This window comes from Pseudorasbora parva, chromosome 2, assembly GCF_024679245.1.
Source record: "Pseudorasbora parva isolate DD20220531a chromosome 2, ASM2467924v1, whole genome shotgun sequence".
Lineage (NCBI taxonomy): Eukaryota > Metazoa > Chordata > Actinopteri > Cypriniformes > Gobionidae > Pseudorasbora > Pseudorasbora parva.
This window is the reverse complement of record NC_090173.1, coordinates 29,287,654-29,310,627: the sequence shown is the minus strand read 5'-3', so window position 1 is coordinate 29,310,627 and position 22,974 is coordinate 29,287,654. Positions and strand designations below refer to the sequence as shown.

The 22,974-nt window shown below is 39.6% G+C and overlaps 1 protein-coding gene across 7 annotated transcripts in view; it reads left to right on the top strand.

The window, feature by feature from the left end:
* rbfox1 (RNA binding fox-1 homolog 1) overlaps positions 1 to 22,974 on the top strand; it is a 321,986-nt gene that overhangs the window by 213,658 nt on the left and 85,354 nt on the right. The window contains exon 1 of one of the 7 annotated variants that reach the window (XM_067414906.1): positions 22,518 to 22,755. The exons of the other annotated variants lie outside the window; for them this stretch is intronic. The gene's annotated coding sequence lies outside the window, so the exon portion shown is untranslated. Of the gene's footprint in view, positions 1 to 22,517; positions 22,756 to 22,974 lie in introns of those variants that run through there. 7 annotated transcript variants of the gene reach the window in all.

Genomic DNA, 22,974 nt, shown 5'->3' with positions numbered 1-22,974 from the left:
TATTTTTTTTTTTTTTTTTGTGCCCAGCCTATTGAAATCTCAAATGAATGGTTTTAATTGAGTAAACATTTGTTTGTTGCCAAAATGATGGATTGTTCTTGATGATACTCTCCCTGCTTACAAATTAAGCGTGTTAACAGATGTTTGCTTGGCTTACACCTTGCCATAGTTCAGCCTCAAAATTAGCATTTGTTTATCCAACCTTGATTAGGGCGGCTATGCTCGCTCTTTCCTGATTTCTGCAAATTGCTTGAGGGAACGCACTTAAATATTGGCTAATATGAGATAATTTAATAACACGGTGGAGCTGTGCAAAAAACAAATTACCAGGCTACTAGTCAGTAGTTAAGCAGGGAAACATGTCCTGCATTTGTAAGTTGCTGTAATTTGCTGCTTACATTTGGATTTCTTTTACATCATTAATCATTTTTAACTGGATGCAGGGTCCTGTGGACCAATCTCAGAAAAAAGTAACCTTATCCCTGCATACTGATGAAATTAATACAGTATGTCTCAAAAACTGAAAAGTTTATCACAGTCTTTGTAGTCTCAGCCGATGTGTGTTTAATACGGTACACTGACTTTCAGGGGGTAAGCTTTATAAAAGAAGTTCTGTCTTTTCTATCGTTAAAGTCATTTTCGTGGCACTTCCAGTTGAGGTTCATCTTGCGTAACCAAACCGTTACAGTTCAACTCGCAATACAACTTTTGTCGTAGTTTGTTAATATTATATATTGCTAATTGGTTATACTGAAATACTTAATTGTGCATGTTAATTTCCCCTTTTATATTTTGATTACCTTTGCCACATTTAAAAAATGAAACGCACGTGAATTTAGTTGTGTAACATTTATCCCATCACCCTTGAAATGGCAGTTTTATGCTATCTTTATAAATCTTATGCTGGCATATTTCCTATTCCTTTTTTATCAATGTTTTATTTATGATCCATAATGTGAAAATAATGATCTAGTTATAGTGCCGTCTATCTATATCTACTGGTGCATCCATCGTTGAAACTACTTATATGTGAAAGAGAATGAAAACGACCCATCCAAGCTCTTTTAGGGGTGTTGTTTTAGGGTCGAAGGTCCCCAAACCCCACTGTAATTTGCATCCTGGCCACAACCGTTTTAAAGAGTGTTCCCAGTGCATACCACATGTCACTCAATGAGTATTTAAGTTACAGCCGTTGCTCTCGTTGTCCTCGAAAACATGCGCACACATGAACACGTACACCCTTCCCCCTACTCTTTTTTGTCACATCAATCTGATGCAATCTGTCCTCTGGGTCATGTCAGTCTTCATGTTCTCACCCATATCAGAGAAAGATGGAGGGAGGGAGAGAGGGCGGCTGGAGGGCTGAACACCTCAGGATGGGACTCCAGTGTTGTGGCACATTCAGGAGAGACAGGCTCCAGCTGTCGGGTCTCAGTGGGCTTTTTGCCTGGTCTGGTTAAGAGCCTGCTGCTCAGGAGAGAACAGAGAGCTGGAGAGAGAGGAGATGACTGCACAGCCCCACTGGTCCCAGGTGCAGGATAGAGGAAGAGGAGGAAGGGGGAGGGGGAGAACGAGGCCGCGTGCCTCACTGCGGAGTACAGCCCCTCTATCTGTTGTACTAGCCTTTAGGTCTTTAGATCAACCCATCTCATCCTCTCTGTTTGACTTGGAGGTTTTATCTCTCTCTCGCTCTCTCTCTCTCTCTCTCTCTCTCTCTCTCTCTCTCTCTCTCTCTCTCTCTCTCTCTCTCTCTCTCTCCCTCTCCCTCTCCCTCTCCCTCTCTCTCTCTCTCTCTCTCTCTCTCTCTCTCTCATGTACTCAGAGTGGAGGCCTGTATCTGTGAGTAGCCGTGCTCCTGCTGGGCCCGGGTGTAATTGTCCTGACAGGGTTATGGAAAATTGCACCATGTCAAGCAAAGTCGGTACACATAGTGACATCTGCTGTGTTGCTGACCAGAAATGTCTGCTATTGCACTGCTTGCTTCTCACTGTAGCTTTTGTATATAGGATATTTTTAGGGGTGTAAATATTTGCTCTGAAAAGATTTGAGGATTTGATTTCTATTATTTACTCATGTTATCTATCTATCTATCTATCTATCTATCTATCTATCTATCTATCTATCTATCTATCTATCTATCTATCTATCTATCTATCTATCCATCTATCCATCTATCCATCTATCCATCTATCCATCCATCCATCCATCCATCCATCCACCCATCCATCCATCCAATCTTTAAATATAACTACTTTGTTGCTGTCGTGCTTTATTCAACATGAATATTTGTAAAATAAGTTTGATAAGTAAAAGTTATAACACAACTGACATATGTTAAAATCATATGTGCTTGTGTTTTTTTTTTTCTGAATCTCCGGCATTCAGACATCTCTTCATGAATCTATGATAACACATGTGCCAAAGATTTCCACCGGCTCGATGACATGACAGTGAATAGTAATTCAGAGGATCAGGAGAGCAGAGGAAAGGAACAGAAAAGGAGAGGAAGGGGGGTAGGAATAGGGGGAGAGAGAGAGAGAGAGAGACAGAGAGCGAGAGAGAGAGAAAAGAGGAGACACCTTGGGGTAATTGTGATGCAGTTGAAGATGAGGCACTTCAGGGATTGTAAGAGCTCACGGTGAGATGAAAAGCCACTCCAGGCCAAAGGTTGCTGTGAGAAAGTGACACCTGACTGAGGTTCAACCTCTCTCCCTTTCGCTTTAACACTCAAAGCGATGACACAGAGCGGCGTAATCATCTGCTCAGCATTTCCCCTTTGTTAATCGCAGACGATAGCAGCAGCTGAGAGTGTTTTTCTTTCATTTAATGAATTGACGATTGCTGTTATAGATACATAAATATTATTGTTGCACTGAGTGGCAGAGTAAGTGTTGGAATAAGTGGAGTTATTTTCAACCCTGTGAGTCATACGCGCCACTAGAGATCGTCTCACTGAGCAGGATTTTGGAACGAGAAACCTGAAATAACCATTCGTTTCTATTGTGGCACTCATGATTTTCGGTGTCCATTGTAATATAATATGGGGCCAGTGGCCCTGCCGCAACCACTCGCCAAGCCGTGCATTTTGTAGGCCAAAATGGCTGTTATGGTTTGATCAGGCTCCTCAAGAGCAAAAACAAAAGCAAATGTGTTGTATAAGGGGCTGGGAAAGAGCAAAGCAAATGAGCTGTGTTGTTGAAAAGCACTGCTTCCTAATGCCAGGCTGGCTAATAGAGAGTCATGCTAATACGTTTTGCCACGAGCCCCCCTTGGCACTCTGGCAGGTAACGGCTCGAGAAAGGGGGAGGACAAGGGGGAGAGCCAATTAAATTCCCCTTTTTTGAATATTGACCGGCTTGTTATCTGCGCTGAAACCCTGGAGTCAGAATTGCTAACCTCGGCAGCTTTCACAAAATGCTTTTCAACTGCCCAGAATTATGTGTGGAAAAATGCTGAGGATGGCAGGATCAAATGTGCGGTTTTTAGTTATCAAGCCTAATACCTCCATTTATTCTGGAGACTGTGTGAGCTACAACAGTTTTTTTTTCCTCTTCCTTCCCCTTCCCAGGTCAGTAAAATGGCCTGAGGAGAAGCAGTCACTCATTCAGCGAGGATCTGCTAGGCACAGCGCTGTCACTCAGACGTTGTGAGAGGCATTTTCCAGCGAGAGTAGTGCAGTTAGCCTCAGTCTCCCATATGGCCCTGTACTCATCCCATAAAGCGTTGCTCTCCATCAACCGGGGCGCATATTCTTTTCCTAAGTTACAGCGGGCCATCATCATCATCTGTCAAAGTATTGCAGGGAAAAAAGGGTAACTCTCTCTCCATTGACCAGTGGCAGCAGTGAATAAAAAATGGTAACTCGCTGTCCATTGACTAGTGGCAGCAGTGAAGAATAAAAAAAAGCTAAACAAGATCTTCAGACTTGCACATGCAAGTGTGATAAATTGTTGCATTATTAATGCATTTTAATGTTATAGGCAACATTTTTTATTTCAGAGCTAATCAAAGCACATTACACATTTTTGTGGTTGTGATATACCCCCCCCCCCCCCAATCTGTGCCTATATTTACCATATTTAAAAGTTTTAAATACAAATATGTAGGTAAATATGCCTGTTTTGTTTAATTAACTCCAATGGCTATTTGGTTGAAAGGATGGTTCCATTACATTAATGCATAAAAATGTGATTAAATAAAAATAAAATAAAATAACTAATAAAATCAATAATTAACAGTTATAAGAGTGATATTTTTTTCTTTATATAATACCATTCAAAAGTGTTTGTTTTTGAAAGAAGTCTCTTAATTTTCAGCATCATTCATCCAGTTTTCAGTATTACATGAGCCTTCAGATATCATTCTATGTTTTAGTGCTCAAGAAACATTTCTTATGGTCAATGTTGAAAACAGTTGAAAATGATCATACGTTTTGGACCGACTTTATATTAGGTGTCTTTAAAGGTGCACTATGTAGTTTTTTTGCAGTAAAATATCAAAAAACCACCAGGCCAGTGTTACATATTTTGTTCAGTTGAGTTCTTACAATATACCAAATGTTTACAACTATTTGTAAATTGTAAGAAAATTGCTATTTTATCCAAGGAGCCTCTGGCGAATCGACAGGCGACTCTGAGGGAGTCGTCTGTCAATTGCGTCATATCTGCGTAATCCTCGGTTTCCCCCTGTTTTATTCTGCAGAAACTCTTTACTCATAGCAATATACAACAAGTGTCACAGCAGCCGCTGAGTGAACGCACAGAGTAACGTCATAACATCATTTTAAACACACTTAAATGTATCTAATATTATTAACAGAGCGGTTACCTCATACTCATGACCGGAAAAGCAGAAATGGTCCCAACGACTGTGTCCCGTCATAATAAAAGTCCTGTTGCTCGCGAGCCATGTTTGCGCAACAGTTGCTCCAGCGGCCTTGCTCAGCTCCTCAACACTCGGTCCAGCTCTGCTTCATACTACAGTAGCGTTAATAACCGCATTCAACAAAAGTGTTTTGCGATACAATATGAACACTATAAGTACATTGTACTTATTTTTCATGTAAGTACATAGTAGTTAAGGCCACCTAATATAAAGTGGGTCCTACATTTATTTCATGTTTCATTAATGAATAGAAAGTTCAAAAGAACTGCATTTATTTGAAATAGACATCTTTTGCAACATCATTAATGTCTTTATTGTCACTTTAAATCAATTTAAAAATAACTATTTCTTAAAAATTCTTACTCACCCCCAAACATTTGAAAGCTAGTATATGCAGCAATATAAAAAGACACTTTAATATTTAACCAAATATATGTTTATTAAACATATTATGTCATGGAAAATTGTCATGTAGGCACCAAGTGATGATGCAAATTAATTTAATCGTTGAATCAGAAATTGAAATGATTAAATGAAATTATGGAACTTTTTGCTACTGATGCTAGAAACGTCTCTCTTAAGTTGTGGCACTAATATTAAGACACAATCTTCAGGATATTTAATGACCAAATGAAAAACATGTTAATTAAATGCATTATTCACATTGTTGCTTAAAATTCAAATCATCATATCATGAATATTTGCTATATCATTCAGCTCTAGATTCAGTGTGCCAAACATGTTTGGGAAGGCTTTGCGAATGTGCTGTTTTTCGGAAAGAAAATCTCAGCATGGCTGACAGTTGGTCTAAGTGCTTGTGTAGGGTTTAATTTAATTAAAGTGCATCATAATTTAGGCAGGACAGAAGGCTACGTCTCAGAAAGGCTGAGGCGCTCAACAACCCCCCCCACCCCCTCCCCCTCCTCACCGCGTCCAGTCTGAAGGGAAATGCCAGCACTTGACCATATAAAATAAAGATTCATTGCTGCCGAAGCTGTAAACGCAAGCCACCAAATTAGATTAATCAAAGTGTCACCAGTGTCAAACCAAACAAATAGCAGAGGGATTTAAGTCAAATATGATGTCTGAATATGTGTGCATGTAGTGGGCCCTCAGCTTGTTGCGTAGGGGATTTATGACAGGGAGTTGACGGTCTAGTGGAAATAACCTTTATGCACCAGACAAACTGGGAAATGCCCTGGGAAGGCCTTAAGGCCAAACAAATCCAGATTCATCATTCAGCCCCCCCAACAGCAACTGTCCATGGGGCTGATGGGGACCTGCAAATGCATCCCATGATGCACATATGGGCAACCTGCAGTTTTGTTTTAGGCCATTTTTCTGTCAGTGGCCAAGCAGTATATCATAGTCAAGGCTGGAATGATTTGTTGTTGATTTGCTTATTTTTTAATCCATTTGATCTGTTTGAATAGTTATCTGTAAAGCATTTTTAATGGACATGACTGAATGGACACAAGTGGACTGCCTTAGCAAGCTAAAATTAATATAATTTACTTGAAGCCAGCATATATAATGCATTTTGAAGGTATAGTCACCACATACTGTTTTAAAACGATTATTTGATTACACAATACTCATATTATTATATTTCCCTAAATAATTGTAACCAGAGTTATGATACTTACCTCCTGTTAGGGGTCGCAACCTTGAAAAGAGTATAAATCATTAGAACAGAATAAAACGAAAGGAACAGTATATGACAAAAACAAAACCTCTGACTAATCTATAATTAGGCCTACAAATATTCTTATTTTAATTATAGGCCTCTTATTTATTGGATAATTGGAAACAATTGAGAAATTCACTATTTACCGCTAATAATTGTCCTTGTAGAGTTAATCCATTCTGCTGTCACTATAAAAAAGGAAAATAAGGAATATATTGTGCATTTGATAAATTCATATTTATTTATTTTCCTCTTAACATCCCGTATAAGCTCAGACAAAACATGTATTTGACACCCCTTATGCAACTCGAGTTTTGGTCATGTGTTTTAAAATGTAATCATGACATGGTGTTTCATGATTACATTTACAATAATTCATTATAATGCTTATTTGTGTGAAAAATATGAGTAAAGTGACTGATCTGACTCCTATTTGAATTTTCAGGAGGGTAATTTCTCTTCCTTTCACATTTGGTGTATTTTTGAAACAAGGTCCAACTCTTGCGTGCTTCATTGAGTGAAAAGCTATTTGTAGAATTGCCGGAATGATTGAACCTCTCCAGGCGTCTCCATAGCACAAGCAGCTGAGAGGTGGATTTAAATGACTTCTCTCAACATCCATCATCTTTTTTTTTATTTTTATGTATAATCTATGGCCTATTTCACCACCCGTCACTCCGTCTTCAGATGCCTCGATGCCCCGACTCTTATGGGCAGACCGGAAATGTTGGCGAAATGGAGTGGGGTTCAGCTGCCTTTTAATGTGTTTGATGAGAGGGGTGAGATGTAAATGACTCCTGTGGGAATATGCTTGTTTATTTCACTCAAATATGAGAACATGCTGAAGTAAATGAAACATGGCTGAGGGACATCAATCAGAGGAAGGGGCTGTTTATACAGTAATTACATTCATGGATTAATGAAAGGAATCTCTCTCACACACTCTCTTTCACTCTCTCGTACCCCTCTCTCTCTCTCTCTCTCTCTCTCTCTCTCTCTCTCTCTCTCTCTCTCTCTCTCTCTCTCTCTCTCTCTCTCTCTCTCTCTCTCTCTCTCTCTCTCTCTCATTTTTTTTTTTTTTTTTTTTGCCTGTGGTGTTTGACAAATAATGTGTCCCTCCTAGTTGTGGTTTCCTGCTTAATTTTAATATTTTGATTATTCGCTCTAAGTAATGGTCCTTGGTTTATTGAATGATTAACCCACAGCCAGTAAAGCATTTTTTAAATAAAGTCACTTATTGCAAAAATACCCCCAAATGTGGTGTATTTCTGCATTTCTTCATCAGCGTCCATAATGAGAAAATATTTCATTCAAATTGTGCCAAAATCTGTGGTAACATATGACCAGAAATGAATGTGGTCTCAGTTACTAAATCATCATTAGACCATTCAGACACACTCCAAGAATGCAGGAATGAATTTTTAGGGAATTTAGGACTGAAGTGTGTAATTTTTTTTTAAGACGTTAAAGTACTTTGTCCTATTCTAGCGACACAACTGGAAGAATTCCAGACTTATTTCCTGGGATAAAATGTGAACACTTTGTCTGTGTGGCTTTTTCAAAACATTTCTCAGTTTCTTTCAGCATTCCAGCCAGCCCAATAGGGCAGCACTGGCTCAACCAATGGCATGAGTCTGGAGGCAAAGCTAAAAGTGTTTAGTCAACCAATGGCAGACAGGGAGAGTGTTTAGGAAACCTGTTTGCATGCGTTCAGCATTGTTGTGGCGGTCAAAAAAACTCTATGAAATGCTTTTAATTTCCAATGGCACAAACATAATAATGAAATTATTATAGAATGCCGTAAATCATTTAATAATGATCTATGGCATACATTTTCAAGGTATGAAAATGTATGCCGTAAATCATTAATTAAATCCCTCCAAGGTAAAATCACTATCGGTATTTAGACTACAAACCAAGGGGACTCGGGAACATTAGAGCTCTTATTACAATCATAAACCAATAACGAAGGAATATGTAAAAGATCGGCACAGGAGAGATATTCCAGGGAAAGGGTAGCATCCCAACGGAAGAAAACAAATGGCACCCTTCACTCCAGAGAAGGAATGGCTCTAGTTAAGATTGATTGCTTTGGCGTCTCGGCAGTAAGGTAAAGAAAAAAAATAGAGAGTAGGAGAGAGAAAGGAAGGGAGGGTGGTTGGAGGACTGACCCTGCAAAGCTGCTGATTTCAGCAGTCTTGTTCGGGGGGCTGAAGTCTCATATATTGCCTCGGCTGGCTGTGATTTGTCTGGAGCCCACTGTAGATTTGTGAGGACTGGCACGGGACATGCCACCTCTGTAAAATACCCGAAACAAAGAGAGTTTCTTCACGACTGGCTAATTCTCTGTGTTATTTCCCATGCTGCAGCAAAAATAAAAAGACTGACTTTTTGGGCTGGGACATACCCCAAGGCCCTCTTATGTCAGGGAAGCTTTTCTTTAATGCTAGAGGACTGTTGACACATGAACAGTCCACGAGGACACTTTTAAAAAGCGTGTCCTGAATGAGCTCTCTTTGAATGGCAGCGTTCCACATTTGAGGAGAGAAAATGGAGGTCGGAGTCAGTCCTAGAAGCATTACTGTTCTTTTAGCGGCACTCTTCTGAGACCTCTCATAAACCTGTTAGTGACACTTCAAGCTCTATTCTCTAATCAACTTTGAAAGCACCAGTTTGAGCATATTCTCTTGTTCTTTGTGTATTGAAAATCAACAGCGTTATCGAAGCCGGTGCCTCTTTCTGCGGTCTGCGGGCTCGCCCTCGCAACTGACGTGCCTCAGTCACACCGCAGGACTGCAGTTGTGAATCAATACGATTCCTTAACCTGTCACACTCCCAGCATTGTCACAATACCAGTTTTATGAGGGTGATTTAGGCGTGGGCTGAGTCAATCAATCATGGAGAGGGGGCCGTGCTAAATGATCATTTGATGTGGTGAAGGATGGCGATGCAGGGAGATTGCTATGCCGGCTCCATACCTCAGCAATACGAGAGAGAGAGAGAGAGAGAGAGAGAGAGAGAGAGAGAGAGAGAGGGGTCGAGAACAAGCTCAGTTAAGACAAAGGGCGGGTGTGGGGGCTTCCTGTTGGTGCTTGGCATTGATAGGCCGACTCTAAACAATTAAAGGATGTCTTTATTCACTTATTTCATGTTTATTTCCAGTATGTGCACTCTACAAAATTGTAGCTTTTAAGGGTACAACAGCTTACAGTAACTTTTTAATACAAAAAGTACCTATTTACACCTAAAGAGTTGTAACTTAAGGAAACTTATTGCTACTCTAAGGTACATAAGCAACTTTTAGGAGAAGATAAAAGATGTCAAATTTTTTTGTGACAATGTATGTGTCATTTTTTACCCCGTGAAATCACCAAAAATGCATTTAAAAAATGACTTGTACACATTTATCAATTTAATTTGCCTTTAAAACGTTTAAATAACAACAACAAACATATTTTTAGAAATAAAATGCAAAAATTACTCTTGGACAAACTACATTTTTTAAATTGAGAGCAGGAATTCCATCCAATTAATTTGTGTAAAAGTGCCCACAGCCTAAACACAGGCACCACTGTTCTGCATAATGGTAACCACAAAATTACAGAAACTCCTCAATGTCCAACATAACTGAACATGAAACACTAACATACACTAATAACAACTTCCCCTTTACTGAAAAACACATAAAGCACCTTAATCCATAATTTTTCTCTCCTTACGCAGTCCCTTGCAAAGCATGCTGGGAACTACAGATCCACTGCCCAGTTAGTTATGTCAGCACAAATATTTCATGTAGTTTTAACACAATGAATTAAGTAAACTTCAGTTTGAAATATATTAGGCTAATTATACACAAACATATCTAATTTCGACACAACTTAATTTAATTAAGTAAAGTAAACATTATTTAAATGTTTACTTTACTTAATTAAATTAAGCTGTGTCGAAATTAGATATGCCTGTATAGGCCTGAATCATTTTTTTTGAGTGTGGTTGCCAGAGCTTTTAATCTTTAAAAAGGACACAAAGGGACCATAAAATTATCATGTAAGTAGTCCATGTGACTCCTGCACTTTATATATGTAAGTCTTCTGAAGTTCAATTGCTTTGTGACGAAAATATATAAGTTGTTCACTAATCTCCAGAGATCTGTTCACTTCTGCAAAGGCTTCAAAACTGTCAGTTGAGCACAAGAGTCGGCTAGATACATTCATGAACGAATGATTCATTAACTAGATGAACCAATGCATTGAAAAGATCTAACTCAAAAAAAAAAAAAAATTGTCTTTTGAAACTGTAAAGTGTATGCTAAGGTTTTCAGTTAATATTGGCTTTATATTGGCAAATTATCAAATACACTGTAAAAAAATAAAAATAATAATAATAATAATGTCCCTAATTGAAACATTTCTAATGACTGATCACATCAAAATGTTTTAGTTGGCCGAATTGAATTGGTGCAATTTAATTCACAGAAATTAAATTCGGCCAACTGAAAAACTTAGATGTGATCAGTCACTTGAAAATTTGCAATTGGAGACCTTTACAGTTTAGAGATGCACCGATATGAAATTCGATTTTGGCCGATACTTATAACAGATCATTCTTTATATTTAAAAGCCGATGACTGATCAACCTAAATCCAAATTTTGATGTAATTTATGATACAAAAGTCTCACTATTAAAAGCCATGTCCTAAGCACATCATAAGAGATTTTCATGTTTCACTTACCGGTAACTGTATTAGCCTATCCTTTTCAAGCTATCCAAAACGCTCATGGTGAAGAGTGGGTATCTTATTTGTCTCAGCTGACCGAAACATTAACTATAATACAATAAGTATAATAATAAGTATTTTCATGTAAAAAAGTACTCTAATTTATATTAAAAAAATAGTACAGTGTATGTACTAAACGCCACATTGATCACATTTGTAATGGTGCTAATAGAAAGAGTGGCCTGCACATTTTAAAAAATATCTCCTTATGTGCTCTACAGAAGAAAAAGAGTCATGCAGGTTTGAAATGACCTGAGAGTGAGTAAATGATGAGCACCTTTTAATTTTTGGGTGAACCATCCCTTTAAAGGCACTGGTTTCTCTGTGTCTGTTCTTCTGCAGTGTAATAGATGTGGTGAGGAGCTTGAAGATTATCGGATTGTAAATACTCCTCAAAGCGGCAGGGTGGAGAGAGGAGGGTGGAGGCACTCCCCGCAGCCCCGGCCCAGACAATGCAGTCAATTAAAATGAGATTGTGTGTGTGAGCGGAACGCACTGCAGAGAGAGAGAGAGAGAGAGAGAGAGAGAGAGAGAGTGTGTGTGTGTGTGTGTGTGTGTGTCGGTAATGCAGTGGGGGAGAGTGCATGAGCATTACGTGCCTGGCTCAGATCAGTTAAGTGATATTTGGGGGATTCTCCATCATGGCAGGCAGGCAGGCCAGCGGGCTGATGGCTTCAGCAGTTGGAGCGGGCTAAATTGAAGTGTCAGGTGGCAGAATTGTATTTTATTTTCTAATATGCTCGGCTGTTAGCTGTGGAAATGTTTTTTAAGGCCGGATGCGTACAAAAGGGATTGAAACAGCCGCAGTGGTCTTATCGTGTAAGACGGTATTTCTCAAATTTATGGCGGAGATCGTCCGCCCCATCCCCGCGACGCTTAAAGGGTTGCCAGTGATTAATTAGGGGGAATCGGAAAGGCCACGCTTTTATTGAAGGTTTTAAAAACGTAACACTGTCATAAGAGGCATGAATGATTTTATTTCCTCCGTTTCCATTATACAGCCAAGCCAGCACAGGAACCGTTCTGTGTTTTTTTTCTCTCTCACGCATTAAATGAAAAATTGCTTTCATCCTGCAGATATCAATAATGTGATGCCGGGGTCTACTAGAACAGCTATTAGATTACATTAGTGGAAATTGTGGTGCAAAAGCCATGTTTACCATTAAACCATAAAAGACGCGGGGAACCTTTGCGTTAATACTTAAAGAAATTCTTTTATTGCCTATTTACCTTTAATTGTGCTTGAGAGGAAGGAGAGAAGCAGGCTGAGAGGCTGAAAGAGGTGGAGAGATGGCATAAGATTGTAGTTTAGTACTGTATCATTTGCAAATAACATTAAATCCAGGGCTGACAGAATTTTTCCATTTCTGTAATGGAGGGTCTGAGAGCGCGGTATTGTTTTTATGTTGACCCCAGCCAATTGTTTGGTAATGTTGGGCTGTCAGCCACGCTTCTTGACACCTTGACATCATCTGCACCCTTTTAGTCGGTATATGAGTCAGTGTGAAGCACAGAGGGAGGTGGTCTGGCAGCATTCACTTAAAAAAAATACAAAAAAACAACAACACCGTCATCAGCAAATTGGGAAGCTAGTGAGCACCAGTCGAGTCACTCTTTTTTTTCTCCATCAATCTGTCCGTCCTCCCTGGTGCCCCCACCCTCTACCAAAAAAAAAAAAAAAAGGAAAAAGTCCAAGTGGCTTGCTCTGATAAGTAGGTTAAGCTCCTATCTGTTAATTAGGCTATTCCAGATGTGACTAATTTACCAGCCATGGGCATACAATATGCTAAACACCAGGGAATTAAAGCGATGGAGAGGGACGCTTCCCATGTGCATTCTCTCTGATAGGACAAGTCATTTCAAAGCTCCAAAACCAACACAAGTTGCTATTTTAATCATCGCTCACCCTATCTGTTCCCACATAATAGTGCCTGCTCGAAATTAAAACATTAAAGGAAATTGAGATAATTGTCATTATCTGTAAAGTCGAAATCCTTGCTGCTTGCTGGAGCTGTCTGAAAATGCAAATTAGATTATTATTCAATTATCACACTCCGAAGATGAGATACACATGCTTGGTTTTGTATATGTGGACGGACTGTGGACATCCTGCTGGAACACGAGCCGGTCTGTGTCCTGTTCGCGTAACAAGGCGTGTGTAATTTTTCCGGGCCCCAGCAGATGCTGCCAAAGTGCATTGTTTGTACAGCCTGGGATGAGTCGAGCATATGCTGCGGTGTTCTGCTCTTCTTTTTCAGCCTTATGATTAGATTATCAGTTAAAGTGATCAGGCAAACTTAAGTATTCCTTTGAGATGTTGAGATGACAGGGTATTATTGTAGATAAGGTGGGTCAATGATGTAAGAAAATGTGAGAAAAAGAAGAATCTGGTTTAAGACACATGCCAAGTTCTTAAACCCATGTTCTCTTTATGTTCATATTTGTTTAAAATAGTTTTAAAGACAGTTTTTTACCATTTCCAAGAAAAGTTTTTAATTTAATAACATATTTTCCTTGAACCTTGAATATGTGTGTGCACAGCTTAAGCGTTTCAGGTTTTAAAATATATTCATATATATATATATATTTTTTATTATAAATATCAATCATTTTTACATAATATAATGAATTCCTAAATATTCCAAAATCACCTGATTGTTTTTACAACGTGTCCTAAATATGCGTTGTCATATAAAGATCAGATTAGGGGTATTTTCTGTCATATTCATATTTGTTTATTTATATTAATTCAATATATTTTTTTACAGAAAAAATGAGTGATTATGGCAGCTTCAGACTTTACTTTAGCCCATAAAAATAATAACATTTAAATTCATTATAGAAGAAGAGGTGTATTGAAGTCATTGTGTTTATGAATTGCATTTTTGGTGTATTTTTGAATCAATAGATATAAAATAGATATTACAAAGAAAAGAAAAAACAATGTCATGTCATCGACTTAGGCACATCAGTATTTTTATAAATATTATTTGGCAGACATTTTTTTTTATCTGAAGCGAGTTATGGTGCATTCAAGGTATCAATATTTAAATCAGTTGTGTGTTCATTGAAAATCAAGCCCGTGATGTGTCCCGATTATTCTGCACCTCTTCATTCTGCACAGAAGAACTTTCAATGCCCCCGGCCTGACGTAAGCGCTCCCAAGGGCCGTCTCTTTGATACTTCTTAATTGTAGACATCACGTCTGTGCTGTCAAACACCACGCACCAGGCTACTATGTGCAACAGAAACATTTACATGTTCCTTGCACATACAAAGCGTCTTAGAGCAACAAATCTCAACTCCTTTCATTGGAAGCCCGGCTCCACAGTCGTCTGATGGAAGTGGGTTAACGTGATCCCTTCGGTCATATTGCAGTTGCTTGGAAGAAGAAAGCCCCAGAGTGCCTCACATAATCTGTTTTTCCCTGACAGACACTCTCTCTCTCTCTTCACTCAATCATATATCTCCTGCATCCTTTCCTTAATTAATGCATCACAGAAATACATGAATAAGCAACTTGGTAGTAAGTATCCCTCTGCACAGCATATATCTCATTTCTTTGTGGTTTCATGGCTGTTCCGAGGAGTGCTACTGATCTTGGCTGGTAGATGGTCTGGGTGATTATGGAGATGTGTGAATGGCCAGCAGGCATGTCTTTCTGAGATTTCAGAGTGTGTAATTCTGCTGTAGTCTCAGAACTTGCTAAGCAATTAAATGAAATTGATAGACAGTGTATTTATATGAATTTATTATGGATTTTATTATTCTATGTTATTTTTGAGCATATGTTCAAAAGATTTCATGATAGGACAGCTGAAAAAACATCACACAGTTGCTGCAGCAGTTGCGACTGTGCATGTAACGCATTGAATCGGTATGCTCCCATTGTGACAGGTTTGAGTCTTGCTGATCAGTTTGTCTTTGCTCTCCCCAATTTTTTCCTGTCTCTAGATGTTTTCTATACTGTCTAATTAGATTAACTTGTAACTGTTACTATTGTGGTTGCCAAGGTATTGCTATGCCATTGCTAAGGTGTTTCTGTTTCAGTAGTTATTGTGCTGCTTGTCTTTGCACAAACTACAACTAATATAGTTTGACTATATATATATATATATATATATATATATATGAGTAGGCCGCCAGGTCTTTCCCCCAACCTCCCCATTATATATTGCTTGGAACTCACGCTCGCATACATTCACCTATACTGAGGGGAAACTGCAGCACCCAGAGGAAACCCATGCAGACACAGCGAGAACATGCAAAATACACACAGAAAGGCCTCCTGGCTCAACTGGGACTCGAATCGGGGACTTCCTTGCTATGGATGGATTGATGTATGGATGTATGGATGTATGGATGGATGGATGGATGGATGGATGGATGGATGGATGGATGAATGGATGGGTGGGTGGGTGGGTGGATGGGTGGGTGGGTGGATGGATGGATGGATGGATGGGTGGGTGGGTGGGTGGGTGGATGGATGGATGGATGGGTGGGTGGGTGGGTGGGTGGATGGATGGATGGATGGGTGGGTGGGTGGGTGGATATTAGGCACATTATGTACAAACATTTTGTTGTTCTTTTCTTTGAAGCTGCCGTTTCAACAGCTGTTAATCATGTTTTATTTTGTTAAACGTTGATCCGATCCATGCATAATAGTTCTAGATTAAACGAATGAAAAATGTCTGTTGACAATTCAAGGATAAAATATGAAAAGATTTCAAGGACACAGGGCAGAATCAGCAAAAATGTAACTATATACTCAATATTTTTTGAACTTTCATTTTGTTGCAAGGTTTGTTGGGATCAGCGGCGGAGCAGTTGGGTCAAGTGAATCTGGAGTCTCAGGGACTTGGCGAGTTTATTAATGTCTCTAGGCACAACCTCCTGACCCTGTCAAATCAAATCTTCTGTGTGCTGATCCACATCCTCAGAAAAAAACGGCCTCAGATGATAGATTTTGAGTGAACTGCAACCCCTTCAAAATGACATGTACCAAAGTGCTCTCATTGCTCAAAAGCCAGTTAACCCCCATCGCCTTTTTGACACAAAAGCAAGAGACCTGGAGTGCCATTGTGTTTTTGTCCACTTTCCACTATATAAAAGCCATTTGTTTATAAAACACATTAGCCCACATTCTCAGGTCGTGTCCAGGGGCAAAACAGCCCATGTCTTTTAATGTTGTGAATGGTGACCCTCAGAATTTGGTTCTTTTGCTCCTCTGTGTGGCTTTGAAGACTGTTTTTTTCTTTGTATTCAGCCATGCTACTTTTTTTCTTCTTTCGTGTGTGATGAACCCTACTCAACAGTATGTTAACTGAAATAGGAAGTGACAGATTCACTAAGGGATAATCTTCCCGCCAAAGAAACGGATATTACCCCTTGCTTGCACATTACTGTATGGCCCAGCAGGTAGAACTGCGAGACTCCCAACAAGACACCAGTTTTTATTGATTTTTTTTTTTTTTTTTTTGCAAAATAATTTGACCAAAATGGGCTTTGTGTTAAGTAGCGCAGGTCGTTTGGATAGGTGTTCTTTTTCTATTGTTTTCCTTCGCAATGACTCCCCCCCCCCCCCCCCCCCTTTATATATGCTTTTAAAAAAGCCTATTTTACTCACCAAGGCTGCATTTATTAGATACAATAATACAATAAAAACCGTAATATTGTGAAATATTATCACAATTTAAAATAACTGTTTTCTATGTGAATATATTGTAAAATATATTGCATCCTGTGACACAAAGCTGAATTTTCTGCATCATTATTCAAGTGTCCTATGTCCTTTTAGAAATTATTCTAATATTTGCTGCTCAAGAAGCTTTGTTTTATTATTATAAATGTTGAAAACCATTGTGATGCGTAACATTTTTGCGGATACTGTCATGCATCGTTTTTCAAGATTCTCTGATGAACAGGAAGTTCAAAAGAACAGCATTTATTTGAAGTAGAAATCTTTTGTAACATTACTGTTGGTTTATGGGTCATACTGTGGATTGAGGATCTTGTGTGATGCTCTGCGAGGTGTGAGGAGACAGGGGTGGGCGTAATGGAGAGGGGGAGGGGCCAGGCCATTAAATAAAGTGTTCATTGCTGGCTTTAATTAAATGGTTACTGTGATCTGAGTGGAGCGGGAGATTGGATTGTATGACATATCTCTAGCCTCCGCTGAGAGCTCACATCAGCTGTGTCAAAGATATCGGGGATGGAGCATAAAGTCAATTACAGCTCCAACAGTGAACAGATAGAAGAGAGGAAAAACACTCCCAAATGCTGTCATTTAGAAGCGTTTCAGACATGTTTATGACTAACTACAGCAAAGGGGGTTGGGGAGCAACGCAGGTAGACATGGAGCAGTTTGGACATTGTTGGGTTGATGGTGACCCAAGGCCGTCTAGAGGAGCCACCCAGGAAACCCTTGTGATGTGGAGCTGAGAATAATCCTGGCAGGCAGGTATTGTTTGTGTAACGCTTGCCGCAGTAGAGTGAAAGGTACTTCAGGTGCTCGAGGTCACAACCTGACCCTCAAATTATTTCAACAAGGACTCGAGGAGCCCTTCAGCACTGCGGACGCTGCTCCCGGAGCCCTCTTGAGTCTGAACTGAACGAGGCAGCGGGGAATTCACAATATGCTCATATAATCAGCGCAATTAAAACGGCTATGCTTTGGCATGAGATAATGCGGAGGAAATCCTGTTTGTGTATCTCTGCCATTTTGTCGAGGAAGTCTGTTCAGACCAGTGGTCTGTTGAATTTTGCCTCAGCGAGAAGGATGTTAGATGTCGATTTCCTCTGGGAAAGTGCTTAAAATGTATGAGCTGAGCTCTGGCCATTGTTTATTTTGTTTGTCACTGAATTACTTGATATGGTTGTCACAAATATGAATGTCACGGAAGCAGATAAACAGCTTTTCAGGATCAGATCGAAAATTGTGATTAAACTTCAAAAAATATACCATTTTTTATTTTATTTTTTTCAGATGTTTTTCAGCACAGATGAAAAATTGCAGGTCATACATCTAAGTTTTGACAATATAATTGATTTTCTATTGATGTAGTACCCAGCTGCTCTTATCCTTAATTCTATCACAGAGTTTAATGACAGAAAATAAAAGCAATAAGATCTCCGTAAGCCCAGTGAGATGAAAAAGAGCCGACGGGCGGACAAGCGAGCCATCAGACATCGCTCAGAGCCACCCATGCGAAACTACACTTATAGATGGTCTTTTCCCTATTCTTAATCTACAGTGTTGAAACATTTTATGAGTATCAATGGGATCTGGACATGTTTTCCAGCATTGTTTTTTCCAAAGTAGCTAATTCCCTACCCCGTCTGGATTTGCTTGTTATCAAGCTTTGCAGTGTACATAAATGCACATTTAACCTGCGATTAATCTCAGGCACTCCAGTGCTGAGCATTTGTAATGTGATAGAAAGTTCTGGATGAGCTTCAAGCTAGGTTTGGATAAAGGCCTCCGCGTGTGCCGCGGCTGAATGAGACAATCATTTTCAATGGGCTCCCATTGCTCGCTTTTACTCTCGGAGCCCCCTCCTTCCCCACGTGGAGCGGCGAGGATTCAATGGAATGAATGTTTGTTGATTTCCCTCTGAAATCAAGAAGTAGATTAGTTTGAATTGGTGGGGAATGAGGTGAGGAGGCTAGGTGGCTCGCTATCGCCTGAGCCCATTTCCCATTTCCTGTGTGTGCGCACTGGAGGTGTGAGAGAGAGGGCAATGGTAATTACCGTCTGTTTCTCTGGCGCAGTTATGCCACTGATACACATCCACGCTCCCATTATCCCGCAGATCAGCCAAGCAGTTTGTGTTTGCATTCTGAGAGTATCAGATTCCAGATCTGGCCCAAGATGTTACAGAGAATGAGAGAGAGATGTCACATCTCAACCTCCTGCTCATACTTTCATACGCTCATACTGAGCTTCCTAGTCCATCTTGTTAGTGTTCCCTTCCTTTTTTTTTTTTTTTTTTACCTCAAATAATGAGTTTGATAACAAAGGGAAATGTGGCAGCCTTCACCGGCCTGACTGAAGTGCTTAATTAGCTGATTACAATGAGCCAGGATTGGCCTCTAACCGCTCACATTCGGTCTGCGATTTCACATGACTGTCCCCTTGCCATATCCAACTGACTGTTCACAGCCCCCCTGCGGTGGCTCCTTTTTGTGCCAAAATGTTAAATTACTGTGCCACATTCAGCCATTAAAATGAGCAGCCCCGGTCTGGATTGGACCAATCTGCACACAAGACAATAAACCTAAATCAGTTCCACGAGTGCGGTGGGATTACCGGCCCTCCTCAGCACACCTCGAAAGTACTCTTGAAATAAAATAAGGGCAGGACAGAATGGACAGTTAGTTAACTAGCTTTTAGATGGTTTGCACAGTAAAACCTGAACTCATATTAAAGATCTAGCATCAAATATTGTTTTTCTTGACTTCATTTTTGTTATTATGATGATATAAACAAAAAATATATAAACATAATGTTTTACATAATTATATGCACAATAGAACACTGATAATTTTGTCTTAAATTCAGCAATTTAGCAGTTTTTAAAGATTGAATCCCAAGCATCAAATTATGTAGTGGATGTTTCCATCATGTATGAGACAACACTTTCCTGCCATCGACGGAATTTTCTGGCTTTCCATGTTTCACTGTTGGAGTGCAATGACACTAGCTTGACAAGCCAGACCCACATCAAGATGTTTGGTCTGGAAACTCACCATAGACAGGGCTCAATCTGAGGGACGGGATAAACGGTTGTCTTTCAAACTCCCTCTGCACACGATAGGATAGCGCTACACCAACCAGAGCAACGAAGGTGAAGCAGAGCTCGTTGACAGATTAAACTTTCACCGCATCCGGTCGGCAAAACTCCGAACACATCTTCCCTTTTTAAGAATGACTTCAGTGCCGTTCTTTTCTCAGAGAAAAGCTTAACTCCAAGTCTTCCAGAGTCGCTGTCAAAGCTGATTCGAGAGACCGCCGTTCGCCAGTTTCTGTGTTTACTAGTAGCACGCAAACGCAACTCTGCCTTCATTCTGTTAAGCCCCGCCCACCGACTCTATACACGATGTGATTGGCCTGACCAGAGTTTGGATTTTACAGCTCAGAAGTGTATTGAGAGTTGCTAGACGACACTCGCGGCAGATTAGATTTGCTGCCGCTAGGGTGCGTCTAGATTTCTAGGCTACAATGACACATTTCCTGAAATAGAATCTCTGGATCAAAACACAGATGAAGAAGAAGCAGAAACAAGTGATATATGTAAGCAGACGCTTATGAAAATTGATGAGATCATCAACAAAAATAATGAGATCATCAACATTGAACAGCATAAAAAATCAAAACTGCCTAATGTCACAGAGTGAAATGTCAACCTAGGATTAGCTACGGGACTGTGATGCTTCGGGGAGTTGATGGACTTGATATACACAATCAATGATTTTGATAAACGTACTGAATCTGATATTCTCATAGTTTTTGACAAAAACATGATTTTCTTCAGATATTGGCTTAATTTATTTTTTTTTTTTTAATGAAACTTAGCCACATTCAAGTGTTGATAAAAAATAATGCATGACGCTAGAGTCATTATTTATTTATGTTGTTTAAAGCAGAGGCTCTTTTCTTTCTTTTGATATATTGCATGTTCATTTTAAAGATTGGATCAAAAATGCTGGCGGTGGCTGGCGACTCTAAAAAACACTGGTGGGGAAAAAGTTAATAATAACTCTAGTTAATTAAATAGTTATTATTATTATTATTATTATTATTAGTATACTACTAATAATAATAATAATATTAACTATTTAATTTGTAGTATTAGTAGTAGTAGTAGTATAAAACAAATAACATTAACAATTATTTTTTATATTTAGATATTTTTAATTGATGTAATACTTCCATATATATATTGGCATACAATTAAATAGAACACATTTCATAGCAACAACATGCAGTAATTGTGACCAATTGGCTACTTTCTTTTTAGTTGTAAAATCATCACTCCTACAGCAATTCAGTTACATATTGATGTCATTGTGCTTGACTTGGCTGTTTTTGTCTCAGTGTGAACATTCATCAAAACATTTTTAGCATATTTTAAACATCACTGTCACTTTAGAGTAACATTTGTGAAGCCAATGTCTTCATTATTTTATTATCTTCTATTATTTTATTTTATTTTATTTTATTTTGCAGACTGTTTAACGCAATGTAGCCCTGCCAAAGACCGCACAGTAGCGCGCAGGAGCGAAATAAGCCTTTCCTCTGCATCAGCTTTTTCGCTCAGACTGTAACACAAAACTACATTTAAAGCATCAGATTTTGTGGGGCCGATGTGCAGCCTCAATAATTGATGAGCTTGGCTGAGTGTGGAGGTTTGGAGACTCGCTTCGCTTTACTGCAACGCCAGAGAAAAAGAGAGAGGTGAAAGTGTTAGATATTCTCTCACATGGTGTAGGTTGTTATGCTGTACCACCCACACTTTAGAGCAAGTGAGCTGTGAAATGTATTCATTGTAACATGGAAAATGGAGGCAAGGAATTGCCTGTAACGTCTGACAGCAAGGGCAGCCAGCCAACATCACCTGCATTATTTCACTTGTTTGTTTTTTCCTCTCTTTTTTAATATATTATTATTATTTGTATTATTATTATTATTGTAGGCTTTGGAAATTTCATTACGGTGTGATATGGAAAGAAATGGCCCATCACTGAGTGACCCCACCGCAGAAGATCAAATGGGAAGTCAGCTCAAATAAAGTTAATAGTGCATTAACAGAACGCAGCATTGCTGAAGCCCCTAAGCAGTGTTCCTCATCCAGCTCCTTCCCCCCTTTTAGCTCCTCATTTGTCTTTTATCCTATCCTCACTTCCCTCTTGTGAAATCGCAAGGCAGCTACTGTATATTTGTACCACCAATGCGAGGCGGCACGGTAAAAATGAAGAAAAAAAAATGGATTGGCTGCGATGTATAGGAATGAAGCGCGCGAACCAATGGAGTGTGCCGCTGGCCCCTCCCCTCTGCATATCTCCGCTCCTCCGCAGCTTGCAAGAAAGCAGCCTGATGAATAACACAGAGGGGACTTGTCTCTGGGATTATTAATTTCCCATCTCTCTCTCTCTCTCTCTCTCTCTCTCTCTCTTTCTTTCTCTCTCTTCCCTCCCTGTCTCTTTCTCTCTCTCCTTTCCCTTCCCTCGTTCTGTCTGTGTGCTTCCCCCATGCGCGTGGCTTTTTTGTTTCTTGCCTTGCTGTTTGAAATTATCCTTTTCCATTCAGTGTGAGAGTGCATGAGTGTTGCTTCATGGAGCTGTGCGGCCACTGTTAACACTGCCTGGTAGCTATTCTTCCACACAAGAGCTCTCACATCACGAGGGGGTGAGTTGGTATCTATTAAAATCAATATAGTGTCGTGAGACCCGGGGCTAAGGCAGTGGGGTGGGTGTACGGCAGGTTTTATAATGAAATTTTCAATCTGAGTATGCCTGCGTCTAAGTCTGACCTACAAAGGAAAGGGAATTTCTCGCCGAGGACTCCAGTTGAGCGCCGGTACGCGGACGGATGCGCGCATTTATGTGTGTGTGTGTTAATGTCAGA